Source organism: Folsomia candida, unplaced genomic scaffold (genome assembly GCF_002217175.1).
Source record: "Folsomia candida strain VU population unplaced genomic scaffold, ASM221717v1 Fcan01_Sc032, whole genome shotgun sequence".
In the NCBI taxonomy this organism is placed as follows: Eukaryota; Metazoa; Arthropoda; class Collembola; order Entomobryomorpha; family Isotomidae; genus Folsomia; species Folsomia candida.
The window spans coordinates 6,271-17,512 of NW_019091224.1; the positions used below are offsets into that span (position 1 = coordinate 6,271).

Here is an 11,242-nt window from a genome sequence, read left to right on the forward strand (position 1 = left end):
GCTTCCAGTTTTTAAGAGTTGGTATGGTGTGAGGATCAATCTGTAAAAAGAGATGTATAATTAAGCTAGATTTAAGTTTCCTAAAGAAATGACCAAATAATAGGAACAAGCTGGTTATCGATTGCTTTACCTACTACTGAAAAGCTTTATTTTTTATAAAAAATAAGTACTTTTCTGCATTGAATTGTTTTTTTTCGCCCATTTTTCTAAAAAGGTGGGTATGTATGTACAACGAAAAAACAGGTCCAATAGTGAATTTTTAGGAAATATTAGCCTCTAACGATCAAACCACCCCATGCACTTTGAAGAATCGAGAGAGAGAGAGATATGCAATCATAAGGATTATGCCTTGTACACTACACTCTAAACAAAAATTCAATGAATCATTACTGCGCGGGGTGCATATATGACTCTACCGCGATAGTAATGCTTTGGTATTAAAACAATACTATATGGTAAAAAAATAACACAAATTAGTGTCAAAATTATTACCAAAAAGTGTTATTTTATTACTAAATCTATACCAACCTGGTGTAAATTTTTAATTCCGTCGCGGTAGAGTCATATATCTACTCCGCTTGTTTTTATTTATTAACATTGGTAATTTACCAAGTTGCTAAGAGTGTACATATCGTCGGCTTAGTGAGTAATACTGCTAACAATTAGGTATCCGGTCAGTTTGGCGAAAACATTTTGGCGAAAAAATGACACGATTTGGACTTGGCTGAATTACTCACTAAGCCAGCGATATTCTACTTTACTCGAACAATAAATTTATGCAACATTTCAGAAAAGTCGGTGCAAAATTATAAAACGACTAACCACCACACTCTAAACAAAATTGAGTAAAAAAGAGGATGACACAACAGTCGAGGTAAAATTTGTCCAAAATTGAGTAAAATTTGCCCAACGTTGTGCGAACAAGGTGCATCATCATCATAATTTTACTCAATGTTGGACAAATTTTACCTCGACTGTTGTGTCATCCTCTTTTTTACTCAAGGTTGGGCAAATTTAGTACAACTTTTTTTAGAGTGCACTCTTGGCAGGGGAGTCGAATAGTACGAATCTCTCAAACCGAAGGTTAAACGTTCCAAAGTGTTTGAAATCATGGCCAGCATGCCGACAAATTTTGTTATATCAAACTCTCTGCAAAGGATCCTGAAAATTAAGTAAATATTTAAAATACACGCCATTAGTTAATTGGAATTTACGCTTTTGAAAGTTCGACATTTTAAATAAAACTGTGAAAAATCAATCCGCCTTTGCTCAAATGAAATAACTTGTATCATTTATTCAACTTACATTTCAGAAAGATACGAGTCCGTCCATTTGTACGGGTTGCACAGCCACTCCAAATATTTCAATTTCTTACAGTTCGACAAATCTGGGCAGAAATTATCCAAAATTATTAATCGTTCCAAGTTGCGCGCCATTTTCAACATTAGTGTCGTCATTTCTCGATAAAATGGTCCAATCCCGTCCTGTCCTTTAATACGGTAACTAACAATCTTGAATTCCTTCAGATTAGGCAAGTCATGGGAAATTTGGACTGGGCTAAGTTCACACGTGTCATAATCATATCCCAAATCGTGAACTTCAACTTGAAATTTGACAAGATTTGTGAAACTTCCCATCCCCTGTAATCCTTCCATCACAGGCTGAAACTTGCACTCTAAAAAAAAGTTGTACTAAATTTGCCCAACCTTGAGTAAAAAAGAGGATGACACAACAGTCGAGGTAAAATTTGTCCAACATTGAGTAAAATTATGATGATGATGCACCTTGTTCGCACAACGTTGGGCAAATTTTACTCAATTTTGGACAAATTTTACCTCGACTGTTGTGTCATCCTCTTTTTTACTCAATTTTGTTTAGAGTGTGTGATTGATGTGTAAAGTTAACTCTTCAATGTAAATTTTATATTTTGCCAAAAAATCGGAGAAATGTAGCGGATTTGTTATCCCCAGAATATCATTGGCACGTTGAGCCAGAGTAAGGCTGACATAGTTGAAATAAATGCGTCGTAAAAGCTGAACTTTTACGGAAGGATTTGAGTCCCTCGGGCCATACTGGTTGATAAATGAGAAGACCGTCCGTCTCCCTAGAATCGGATTGGCGACCGATTCCCACAGGGAAGACACCTTTCTCACCTCCTTCACCCCACTGGTTGCGAGGATGGTGATAATTTTTCCAAGTATCTGGAAATGATTAAAGAACATGTATGGCGGAATATTCAAATTGTTGCTAAATAAGGTTAACGAACCAATGTATTTTGTAAAGCTTTTGAGGTAGAGGTTGTTCTCGTTTCTGACATGGTCCAACTTTTAACTTTAATTTCCAATCTTTACGAGAAATTTTGAAAAATGGAAAATTCTTCAGCCTTTTTATTATCCAAATGAGTTGAGGGGTGTATTTATAATCTTGACCAGCTAAGTAACCCTGCCAACAAACTGACTGCTGTCAAGTATAAATAACCAAGTTGCCTCAGGCATGCTTTCCACATGGGTATCTATTATCCGTTAAACTGAAGTAAATGCAAAGCAGAGATGGGTCGGATCAGCATTTTCAGAAATCCGATCCGTTCCGATATTGGATTTTTTTAAATATTCGATCCGTTTTTCGGATTGAAAAAATATCCGATCCGTTCCTATACGTTTTTTTTTTATTTTCGTAAATATTCGATCCGTTTTTTTGGATTGAAAAAACATTCGATCCGTTCCGATTCTTTTTTTTTGGATTTTCAAAAATATTCCATCCCTTCTACTGATTGACAAAATATCCGATCTGATCCGTTTCTTGGATGAAAAAATACTTATTATCCAAACAATGTCAGACCAGACCAAATATTCTAATTTCGAGTATTTGGTTTCACAACCAGCGACAAACCTTAGTCGGATCAAGGTTTTCAGAAATCTGATCCGTTTTTTTTATCTATAAAAATATCCTATCCGATCGATCCGTTCTCGGGCGAAAAACATATCCGATCCTATCCAAACGGATCGGGGCTCGGATTACCAAAAAAACCGACTTAACTCTGCAGTGAAGTACCATCATCCAAAATATATTCATCTATGTACTCTCTTAGCAAAGCGGTGTTAAAATCAGCAAAAAAAACATAACCGGCCTTCGGTGATAACGAGCATAACGGACACGGATATAATATTGTCTCCAAAATTATATCCGCGCACATAAATTATTAACACCGCAGATATTAATACGGAACCTCACCGATACGGAATAGAATTGTAACTTTAATGTGTTGAAATTAACACCAACTTAAAATGAGAGCGGAGTTGATTCTTCTCCTTCAATAGAGACAAAATCCCCTTCGTCTCAACCCGGGAAGCTCAATTGATTAGTTTGACTTTTCAGTCACAAGCAGCGACATGGAGAAGAAATTAGTCCGTGTGTCTAATGACATTAGAGGCAAAAAATTAATTGTCTCCCGAATCAATTATCAAGATTTCGTAGAAACATGTAAGTTTCCTAATGATAAACGTTAATTAGCAAATGCTTTTTATTGTTATTTTTATTTTTTTATTGTTAATTTATTGTTAATTACTTTTTGTTGTTATTTTTAGTAAAATCCAAATTTGGAATAAAGTTGGAAGATGAGATCGTGCTGAAGGACGGTCACGGAGCCGAAATTGATGACGAAGTCCTCCCCATTTTTTGGAGCAGCATACAATCCCTGACGTCAATTTCCTGGTCAAAGGCGAAATATTTGAGGAGGTCACGCTGGACTCTTCATTTTGCTCTACTTCTTCAGTTGGCTACGGTTAGTTATTTAAATCTTTTATCATTTTGTTTTTGCAGCCATCATTTTTTTGTTTCAGGCCCACTCAACTCGCCGCCAGTTGCAGTAGTACAGGAACCCATCGGTCAGATTTTCGAGCACTTGACAGATTATTATCAGCAGGTAGCAATACTCATTTAATTATGTATGAATAAATTATTTATATTTAGAAATTCATTTTATTCCTCGAAAATACTAGACGAACTTATGCAAACGTCGCCCAGATTATCAGAAACAGTGACAGATTGCAATGAGAAAGACTGCGTTGACACTGCCTCCGGAACCATATTAATTAAGGAATTCGTGACAAAACTTTGCGACTTGAAAGGGTACACAAAATATTTATTTACTTTTGTCTACCATAAATTTTGTCTACGAAAAATCCCCTTTTTAACATTGGCCGATATGGGGAAAATTCAAAAGTTTGTGAAGAAAAATATCGAAAAAAATCCACTTTTTCCCATCGAGTTTTCCACAAATTACCGAAGAAATAATCTGAGAAATTTTGATGTCAGGGTAATTTATGCAGTACACACATTTGTGTATTTCGCCGTGAAAGGAAATAAAATACTACACAAATCTGTGTACTTTGTGGTTAGGAGGTTGACCAGATTTTGTTCGCTTGCAGCACAAACTCGGGAGAAACACCCTGTATTCTAGGATTCGAGAGATTTTTTTCATAATCAAAATTTCTTTACCTGATGCAATTTGAGGCGGGAAAGGCGGATAAAGGTCTTCCCACATGTCTCACACTTGTAGCTCTTTTCTTTCGTATGGGTAGCAATGTGGTTCTCGAGGTGATTTTTATTCTTAAATTGGACGCCACAAAGGGTGCACCTCCATCGGACCGGATTCTCGTCGTGTTCCGCTCTAAAGTGAATTCGGACGGTTTTCTTGTTCAGAAAGGATTTCCCACAAGCCAAAAACGGGCAAGGGTGTCTTGGCCGGATCGTCTGGATGTGAACATTTTTGAAATGCTTGACAGCTTCACGCCGTAAAGTGAAGGATTTGAGACATCCTGGAAATGTGCACGGGTGTCGGGAGCCTTCCCTCGCGGTGTGAATTTTATGTGTGGTTTTGTAAATATTTTGCATTGACAAATTGTCCCTGAGATATTTTACATGTTTCACCTCCTTCGCCCGTCGTTCCATGAATTCTACTCGTGTGGTCCCGTAAAGATGTTCCAGTGAAGAATTGTTGCGAGCAAATTGAACAGACTGGTTTTGCTTTATTGCTGTGCATGGTTCGCATATGACGGCTGAGTACGTGAGGATTTTTTAGTGTTTTTGTGCAAATCTGTGGTAAAAAAAAGTATGTAACTAAATAGATTTATCCTGTTTAATAATAAGCCTATTTATTTATGACAGGGCTTTCTAATTAATTAAACAATGGAATTAATTAAAGGTTTAAATACATGAGTAAGCTTATTTTAATAAATTGTTAAGCTTAGTACACAGCTCGTTTTCTACACGTGAAAAAGTTAACCCACTGTTGTGGAGATAATGTAATTTAAGCGATATTTTACTTATAACTGAGAATATGCGTCAATTCATGACAAACCGATGCGAATTGAAGTATTTTAAGTTAAGGGGTAATTTAATAAATATGTGGAGAAGTTGAGTCTAATTGTGAAAAGCTGAGTACTAGGCTTTAATCAGAAATTCAATAAAAACCAACAATCAATTTTTGAGGTTTGGTGGGCTAGGTAGAGATTTTAGTAAAGGTTCAATTACTTATCTCGATTTAATATCATAAAATGTTTTTTTAATTATGAAGTCCTGATTAATTACAAATTCGGCTTAGTAATTAGAGAGACTTGTAATTAGACAGCATAATTCACTTACGTCGCAATTAACTTGAGCGTTTTCGTCATGCGTGAAGAGGTGGGTTCTAAGATCCCGTCTGGTTTTAAAGGCTTTTGAGCAGTGAGGACACTGCATATTTGTACCTTGATTGAGATCCATTGATGATTCTAAACTCTTTGAAAATGACAATTAAGTATTTATTAGTATCTGAGGAGAATTGTATCCAAAGCGAAATTTGAATATTTTATGTATTTCTTACCTATATTGGTTGCTAACAGGTTTGTTTCGAAATAATTTTGCCACACAAACTTATCAAAACTATGGGATATTTTAAATGCTAGATTTCCGATTTAATTAAATAGGTCACGTAATTATATGTGTATTATATGTCTATATAAATATACAAAAATGATGTCGATGATAGAGTCGCCTATCTAAGATTGAGAATAAAACTGATTTAGTGAATAATATGCATACCAACTAAGGTAACATGTTCTAAAAAAACCAACAGAAGAACATTCCATACTCAAAACTTTGGTATGCTTGGATAAGTTTGAATTGAAGTATGTAAGGGGGCATCAACAGGTGGATTCATTATTATGAATACGGCTTTGAGATATTAAGCAAGAGAAATGCTGAAAGGCAAGGGTACGAAGAGATTAATAAGGTAGAAACTCTAGTAATCCCCAACACATACTCAAGGGTTCCTAGAAAAGGCTAATTTTATGAAAAGTTATAAATACATACTTAGAATTTAAACCAAAGCCATGGCTATGGTTGTACAATTCCCGTTCCCTCCGAATGAGTTGCCGTATGTTCCCTCCATCCCAATCTTCCTAATAAATCCCCTCATCGCTCCCTATCTTCAGTTATAGTTATTCCTACCATGATCATGGTGGTGAAAAAACAATGGAAAATTAGTGAAAATTCTAATGGCAAAAAGGATGAAAAACCAAGCTATCTTCTACCCGAAGTATAGTGTCTTTACTAGATATTTAATTGTGCCTTGCTCGGGGTTTTAAAGAAAGCTGACGGAGTGAATAGTGCAGTAAACGTTTAGTAATTTCCTTAAACTGGATTTTATTCCAAACGGCAAATTACTAATAAATCAACAATTGTCAACCTAATTCAGAGCTCTGCTAACAACACGAGTTGATTGGTGACTAACTATACTGACAAATTAATCGTGGGCAACAATTAAAAAGAACTACAATTCTTACTCTTGTCCGCCTACCACGATGACTTAAACTCAAGTGTGGACGACTTTCCACCTACTTACTTACTACGACTTTAGAACAAAGACTGACGCGTACCCACTTTTCCCCCTGTGACGTCACCATGGCAACCACCACCACGTCATGGGGCAATTGTACACATGCACACAAAACATTTTCATACATTCATCATTTTACATTTAACAATTATAGTGACCAATATACATCAATGTAATATGCTACCCTCACACGCGATATTGAAATATGTATGTAAACTTTTGCAGTACTTGCCCGAAGATTTTCTTTATTCTGGGTAATTTTGATTGTACTAGGACTAACAATGGAGGTCTCCCAACGTATGCTCGCAGATTTCGACGAAACTGGTGTCAGTTGATCACAAATTAAATTAGTATGAAATTTGCAAATGCAACTATCTGCAAATGCGCAGGTTTGGCGGAGATATTTGCATAAAAAAAGACGAAAACGCGCCCAAAATTCCATCAATATTACACTTTTCGAATTTTGCCTTACAAATTTGCGAGTTTTCACTTCTACCCTATACGTTGGGTGGGTGGGTACTAAAATCCAGAATTTTTGATGACGTAATATATGGACGATCCCCGTGTGGCAAGTGCCAAATTTCTAATTACATACTGTTCACGGAAGAATTTCGCATTTCTGTAGAAACCACTGTGTTTTATTAGTAGCTCTAAAATTCCTCCCTCAACCGAGTTATCTCAATAGGGGTACGCATCTGAACTTAAACAACGTAAAATAATACGATTAACTTGGAACTCAATCCGGCCGTGGCCACGAAAATAAACTAGAAATAAATTTTTAATGCCACAAAATCCTTAATTTATAAATTTCTAGTTTATCTCGTAATTTTACGTACTTTGAGTTGAGATGAGTAACCCTATTGGGATAACCTGGTTGAGGGAGGAATTTAAGAGCTCCTAATAAAACACCGTGGTAGAACACAGTTTGAGCATGTTGCCTTAACCATTTGATTTTGAATTAATCGCTTTTTGTTTCAAAGACATTAACTGTTTGCCCCCTTTTTGAATTGCGCTGTTATTTTGCAGCATCGAGTTTTAGCATTTTATCCAGGACCAAAAAGTATGCTATGGTCGAGGAATTAAAATTAAACCTACCCATTTTTACATGCGCTTCTTCTGTAAAACTGGCTCTGATTATAATGCCTAGACCATGAGTAATGCGATCATTTAAAAAGAATGTTTTCGCAGCATTCCCTTCGAAAAAACATCGTCTAGGAATGTGTTTGTCCCGAGTGTGGGGGTCGAGGCAAATACAGGCTGTCCCATTTATTCGTGGAAAGGTTTGAGACACCCGCGCTTAAAGGCGGTCCAATAGAATTCAAATTTGTTTTCAAAATCGGGTAGAGCAACTAAAAAATTGGTCGTGTGGTTTTTTTGCAAACTTGATTTAAAAAATGTCCCCAAAATGCTCTAAAAGTTGAAGTAGAGGTACACATGAAGCACCTTTCCAGTCGAGGTTACACCGGAAGCGTCATAAAAATGACCTTAAATTATGAGGTCATGAATTAAATTGGGAATTTATTTATAAAATAATGAATGGTAGAGTTGTTAAAAGTCAAATCCCACAAATTTACCTTGAAGTATGAAAAACTGCATCAATGATTTGATTCAAAATCTCAGAAAGAAAATTGAGTTGGTTGTTAAATACATAGTGAATGAATTCCCTTGGTGTACATAGCATGCCCAAGGTAGCTGTAAGTAGCTTTTATCTCCAAAACCGCAAGAGATAATTAAAATCTGATAAGTGCATTGGCTTCCTCGTTCGATTTTGCATAAATACCATAAATCGGTTTTTAATTGCTTGCAAAGCAGGTCAGCATGGAAAATCAAGAAAGGACGCGGGCGGCGATTATTGTTCACCAAAAAATGGGGAGAGAAATTGCGAATTTGGAAAGTAATAAAGCAGTCGAAGGTGAACTTAATTTTAGTCCAGCGGACTATGAAAACGTTGATGGACATTGGGTCGATTAAAAACAGTCGAAGAAAATTTTATTAGGTCCACCAGGACCCCACCCATACTGAATGCGCAGAAGGCTAGAATCCGAAGAAATTCCCGAATTTGCAACGAAAACTAGCCTCACATGGGACAGTGTCGAAAAGATTATCCTATAAGTGCTCAAATTGAACCTGGGGATTAATGCTTCGAGATGTGGTACTTACCACATGCTGACCGTCCCCCCAGAAAAAGTCAGATTAAATAAATGCAGGGGTCGCTTGAAGCGGTACGCTCCAAAAAAAGTGAAGAGGATTGGTTTAAAAATGAAGAAATTTTCACTGTTGAAGAATATTTTAATAAACAAAATAAACCGTTGTAACGGTAGAAGTAGCTCACCCTGTGAGAATTATTTTGACATAATTTTGCACCAATGGTGCAAAACAGGCGGATAAAACAGATCCACAATTTTGACTTAATTTTGCATTAATGGTGCATAATGAGCGGACACAATATTTACATAACTGTGATATAATTTTGCACCAATGGTGGAAAATAAACGAGGGAAAACGAGGCATAATTTTGACATGAAATCTTGACAAATTTAAAGTAAAAATTATAGTTATTTCTTCCGGTTCGTCTGCACTTTTGGTGCGTTTTGTGTCTATTCCTTCAATTGTTTGGCACCATTTTGAGTCGCTAATTGTTCGATATCAGTGGTGCTAATAACTCGGTCAAGAATGCCAATAACTGGCTCTAATTAGTATCAATTGATGCAAAAAACTCGTTAACACACAGACAGACAGACAGACCGACGGACTAGAGGAATTCAATAGCTCCCGTGCTACGCAGGGTGAGGTAACCTCATCTACGAAAAATCGGTGAAAGATATCTTCCAATACAGAAAAAGGTCAAAATGTCACATTATCCAGGTTTGGTGATGGTTTTGACAAGTTAGAGCTAATTGGGGTAATTCTGGACAAAATGGGGATAAGGTGATGGAACCAAACTTCTTCGAAATGTGTTTTCGAATCCGTGGTACATCCCCTGAATGAGATCCCATTCAAAGGAGTCGACCGGACCTTTCAGCAGGACTCATAGTGCAAAAAAAAATTATGCAAGCGTGGCTAAAAAAACAAATCTCAGACTTCTTCTCCAATTCGAAATTATAATCCTTCTTGCTGGATTGGAATTCTCGGATTATGAAATATGGTCAAAGTTTGGGGCAGAAGTGTGTTCTAAGCCCCTCAAAAGTGTGAAGGCTTCAAAAAAATCTCTGACCCCTGAATGCGACAGTTTGTCCACGAATTCCGTGCGTTCTTCAAGCGATGGCTGGAGGCCGCGTCTTCGGGGCTGCAATACTGTAGAGGGAGGAAATTTTCAAAAACCAAAAATTGGTTTCTACTCTGAAATTAATTGGCTTTTCGTTAAAATTAACTAGGACTTTGTAGCACAAAAACTGTTGAGGCTACACCGTTTCATTTCACTCCCAGTTATTTTGGGCATGCTATGCAAATGAATTAGGAAACGTAATTAATTGGTGAAAAAGAGGTTGGAATGTGTAATCTCACGGTAACCGATTACTAACGGTGTACCACTCTCAGGAGATAGATTGTATCCAAGGCGGTAGAATTGCATAGTACATACAGGCGGATGCAATCTCGCTGAAAAATTATATTGAACAGCATGCTGTTTTATACCCTGATGAAGGTCCGGATTGCTAATTACTTTTCCAATTTACATTGAACTCCGGAACTTATTAGCTCACCCTGCGTATAGCACGGGAGCTATTGAATTCCTCTTGTCTGTCCGTCTCTCCGTCTGTCTGTTCACGAGGTGTTTGCATCAATTGATGCTAATTAATTTGCTCCATGGGCAAATTTTCGCAAATCAGTAGCACCATTGGTCTCGAACAGTCGGTAACACAAAATGGTGCCAAACAATTGAGAACATAGATGCAAAACACACCAGACGTGCATAAGAACCGAAAAAAATACCTAGAATTTTTACTTTGAATTTGTCAAGATTTTATGTCAAAATTATGGATGCATTTTCCTCGTTTATTTTCCACCGTTGATGGAAAATTATATCACAATTATGTGTATCTTTTGTCCGCCCATTCTGCGCCATTAATGCAGAAATATGCCAAAATTGCGTATATCTTTTATCTGCCGATTCTGCACCATTGGTGCAAAATTATGCTAAAATCATTATTACAGGGTGAGCTACTTCTAACGTTACAACGGTTTATTAACTGTGAGATATTCCCTAACCATTAATGCATGCAAAAGTTACACTACACATTAAAATCATAAATCGTGATAATCAAATAAAGCGTACAAAATCACAGAGCTGTAATTGGAAAATGTGGTAAAGAATGTGGAATATAATATACAGAACGAGTGCCGCCACATTCGTGACTCAGCCGGACA

At 36.7% G+C, this 11,242-nt stretch overlaps 1 long non-coding RNA gene across 1 annotated transcript; it reads right to left on the reverse strand.

Moving 5' to 3' along the window:
* Positions 1–4,392: 4,392 nt before the first annotated feature.
* On the reverse strand, positions 4,393–6,162 carry LOC118439254. The gene is made up of 3 exons (XR_004837314.1): positions 5,864–6,162; positions 5,644–5,778; positions 4,393–5,095 (listed from the first exon to the last, which is right to left on the reverse strand). It is a non-coding gene; the product is annotated as an uncharacterized LOC118439254 (long non-coding RNA).
* Between the last annotated feature and the right edge of the window lie 5,080 nt (positions 6,163–11,242).